This window comes from Lampetra fluviatilis, chromosome 15 (genome assembly GCF_964198595.1).
Source record: "Lampetra fluviatilis chromosome 15, kcLamFluv1.1, whole genome shotgun sequence".
NCBI classification, from domain to species: Eukaryota; Metazoa; Chordata; class Hyperoartia; order Petromyzontiformes; family Petromyzontidae; genus Lampetra; species Lampetra fluviatilis.
This window is the reverse complement of record NC_136289.1, coordinates 10,683,939-10,688,528: the sequence shown is the minus strand read 5'-3', so window position 1 is coordinate 10,688,528 and position 4,590 is coordinate 10,683,939. Positions and strand designations below refer to the sequence as shown.

The following is a 4,590-nucleotide window of genomic DNA, read 5'->3' as shown; positions in this document are numbered from 1 at the left end:
AGGAGGCATCTTTCGTGCTCCTAAAACCCACTGAAGCGCTTAACTGTTGCACTGTTGAGTCATTGTATATTTTGGACTGAATTCATCACAGCTTTTGCTGGAAGGGGAGCCCCACAGACTACAGCGCAAATCATCAGTGAAAATAACAAAGAGAGTATTTGGAATAATCCACCAACAAACCCATATTTCAAAAGATAAACAAGTTATGATACAAATCTTCATATTTACATACATTCACATTTATTGACTGACTGCATTGTGTGATTCTCCAAAAAAAATCACCTGAGCACAACTTAGCTTGATAGATTGCCTTTAATTAAAACCAGGTAAAAGTGTGCTGAGATCAGAAATATATTTTTAAAGAAGATATGGGTAAAAAAAGATATACATCTTGCAACAAACAGCTCTCCAAGTGCAAACTATGAACAACGCAGAAATTAAACATAGACTACAGGTATTATACAATAAAATAAAACACACAAATGGAAAGCAAGTATTCACATTCAGACAAAATAACACTAGATTATGGAGTAAATAAATACATACTCTTTGGTTCTTTCGGTAAAGTCACGTAGGTAGAAAAATAAAATAAAAAGTATGGATTCTTGCAGTCACGAAAGTTTCAAATAAAGATTAAATAAATAAATTTAAAAATAACTATATTTATTTACTTTTAATACATGTTACATTAAAAAAGTAAAACATGTGATACAAGTTTATAACCTAAATATGAACTTCTTTTTATTTATGAGGTAGCAGTTAAATACATGTTAAAATAATGTTACCTTTTCATGTGTATTGTCTGCCCTGCTGACCATCTCATTTATGCTGCGTCCTGCCATCAATAAGCCTAAATTAATCATTTGCATAATCCGTGCATGAATTGGAGATAGTCATGCAAAATGATCATGAAAAAATCAGTTTTAATCGATGAATAACTACATTGTTGAGGTGTGTGCATGAGTTGACTTGATAAAATAGTAATCTGACATAAAACATATACATGCACAGAATGATCTATTTAATTACTCCTATTGTTGCTTGAGCAAATATGTTAGTATAACAAATCAAAAGTAAAAAAAAGTATTTCATCGAAAAAAATTAACACACCCCCCCTCGCTTTAGTTTACACAACAAGATGTACTCACAATATAATTAATTACAGTCACCCATTAGTTCAATAGTCTCCTTCTCATTATACTGGTAGGAACCCACTGGTTCCACCAGCCCACAGGGGATTATTGTGTCCGTCCGTCCGTCGTGGAGGGAGGGGCTGGGTGGGGTGGGGAGGGGCTGTGTGGGGAGGGGCTGGGTGGGGAGGGAGGGTGGGGCTGGGTGGGGGGTGGGAGGGGTGGGGAGGGGCTGGGAGGGGTGGGGAGGGGCTGGTCACTCCGTGGTGCCCTTATAAAACTCAACGTTTAACCTACTCACGCCGGCTTGTGCCCGGGCATATTTGCGGAATACACCACGCCGCCGTTGACCCTGGCCAGTGACCGAGCAACCCAACGTTCCTACCAGCTCCCTCCGCAGGAATGTGTTTATTACTACTATCATGGTCACTGTTCTTATGAACGGCATGCCTGGATACCTCTGCCAACCAACAGCAAGGATTGCCTATGTTCCCTTATGCAAACAGCATTCGACAACCGTACAGCCCAGTGTTCTTCACCAATTTTCAGAAGGGGGGGGAGCCACTGTCACCGACAAGTCGTCGCCAGTGTAAGGGCCGCCACACCGCCCTGCAAGAGCTGGTTTCACTACATTTGTGCATTGTCGGGGGCCCAGAGGTCGCAACCGGGTACCCGATACCCGTACCCTACCCGATACCCGGCCACCCATACCCAGCCGGGTACAGGTACGGGTACCCGTTTGCTACCCTGGTGTGGCCGGGTACGGGTACGGGTAGGCCGTGAGTCACTGGTGAGTAACCGTTTGTCACTCATTTCGGGTAGGGTACGGGTACGGGTAGGGAACGGGTACCTGTACGCGGCCGGGTACGGGTACCCATTTGCGACCCTGGTGCGGCCGGGTACGGGTAAGGAATCATAACCCGTTTGCGACCTCTGCGGGGGCCGCACTTAAGGCTACCAGGGGGCCGCCAGTTGCCCACGGGCCTTGCAATGAAGATCACTGGTATAGTGTCATCCTTGCGCAGGGGCCATGCTAATCTTCTCTGTATCGTTCCAATTTTAGTATATGTACTGCCGGAGCAAGTACACTGGTATAGTGGGACACGACATTGGTCCTCTTCCTTATTTCCTCACACTGCTCGACCGTGGAGCTCTCCTTCCCATCACCTCATTCCCAAAGTTCCTCTAATCCTGAAATGTGTGTTTGGCTGCTTTGCGCCCTAGGCCTTTGGGTTTGTTCCATGGATCTTACTTTTTTTTTTTAAACGACCAGTTTTGACTTTTCTGAGATATGAATACTGCTCGGTTACCAAATATTATGGGCAATACGGACAACAAAGAAAAGGGGCCACACAAACAAGAAGGGCAGGTGGTGCATGAAGTCTGAGACAGAGAGAGAGGCTGTCAAAAGGGCCGAGCTCTATTTCCGGAAGTTGTCACATGTTGGTCATATGTCAGTCATTAGTTAGTCACGTGTGGTCACAACTTCGTTACACGTTAGATGTCAATTAAGTCACATGCTGGTCGCTTTTTATTCATGTGGTGATTATAAATGAGCCGTAGGCTGATTAAATGTTAGTCACAAGTTGTGTTCCTTTTCAACGTTGGCATTGATGGCGACCCACCTCGTCCACACCTTCGAAGCTAAGCAGGGTTTGAGCCCTGGTTAGAAACTTTCGAAGAGACTGCGAGGTGACCACGAGATGGGAATGCAGCGACGGATTCTTGAATTAATCTGTGCGGACCTTTTGAGTGTTACCCCCCTACCGAAGACGCCGTGGGTTTTATTCGACTTCTCCCGCATGAAACCGAACATCTATGCATGGTAATGACCAAAAATTCCAGGGTCAGCTGTACCACGCTGAAAAAACGTGTTGAGACTATGAGAATTTCCTTGGCTAAATAAACTGCATTGTCGTACATTGCATGTTGCACTGGCGATCTCAAGTAACTAAAGTGGCCCAAGTGTCCGATGTTCTGTACCTTTAACTCGTCGTTCGTTCGTGCATCTCTCGCCTATGCCCAACCCGACCGATTTCGTCGGACGAGAACGGTGGCCAAAGCAGGGGGGGGAAGGGTAACGTAGTTGGAGGAGAGCAGCAAACTCCACGATTGCACCGTACTTGTGCTTACTCTTACACGCACCAGCCGTAGTGAAGTATGGTCGAGCAAACCTTGACGGGCCGCGTGGCGGCGTGGCCTTCGTCCAGCGAGATGACCGACAAAAAGGAGGGGCCACGTGGTTATTCCATTGGAACCTCATTTTCCAGTAGAAAAATATGATAATTGGTTTTTTACCCTTTTATCTGGCAACAAAACTGACACCTTTTTTTACAAGGAGTCATGTTTGCATAGACCACAATACCTGCAGTCGTAATGCAAACAAAAAACATAACTCTGATAATGTATGCACTGTCCTTGAAGTTGATTGGTCCACACCCGAGACATATTTTCTTAGAGCCGCATCTCACTCTGCTGTTGGACCAGATGACGCCAAAAGGCGCACAACTCAAAGACAATGCACCATCAGAGTATGAGAGCTCGGGGTAAGCATTTACACCATTGGAACCTCATTTTTGGCGTCATCTGGTCCAACACCATGTGAGACTAGGCTCTAAGAAAAGCTGTCTCGGGTGTGGACCAATCAATTTCAAGGACAGTGCATACATTATCAGAGTTGTGTTTTTGTTTGCATTACGACTGCAGGTATTGTGGTCAATGCAAACATGACTCCTTGTAAAAAAAGGTGTCAGTTTTGTTGCCAGATAAAAGGGTAAAAAACCAATTATCATATTTTGCTACTGGCAAATGAGGTTCCAATGGTGTAAATGCTTACCCCGAGCTCTCATACTATGATGGTGCATTGTCCTTGAGTCGTGCGCCTTTTGGCATCATCTGGTCCAACACCATGTGAGACCAGACTCTAAGGAAAGCTGTCTCGGGTGTGGACCAATCAACTTCAAGGACAGTGCATACATCATCAGAGTTGTGTTTTTTGTTTGCATTATGACTGCAGGTATTGTGGTCTATGCAAACATGACTCCTTGTAAAAAAGGTGTCGGTCTTGTTGCCAGATAGAAGGGTAAAAAAACAATTTATCACGTGGTTATTGTTTGCAACACAGCGCCTGGGCACAGCTACCGCGTCCCCCAACACCCCCCAAATAACGTCAAGGAGCCGGTAACAAACAGCACTGTCGAGTTACTCTTAGGTTTTTTCGGTAAAGTCACGTAGGTAAAAAATAATTTAAAAATAATAGAAATAATAATACAAATATAAAATAAAATGTTATTTATATTCTTGGTTCTTTCGGTAAAGTCACGTAGAAGGGAAATAATAAAATTATGTAATTATAAAACAAAAATTCTCACGACGTTTCGACTGCAACACAAGCAATCATCATCAGGTATGAAATCCACAGCAAGAATTTTTTTATTGTTTTATCTTCATATTATTTTAT

The 4,590-nt window shown here is 43.9% G+C and overlaps 1 pseudogene; it reads right to left on the bottom strand.

Moving 5' to 3' along the window:
* Positions 1-2,119: 2,119 nt before the first annotated feature.
* LOC144936328 (U6 spliceosomal RNA) lies at positions 2,120-2,217 on the bottom strand (annotated as a pseudogene).
* Between the last annotated feature and the right edge of the window lie 2,373 nt (positions 2,218-4,590).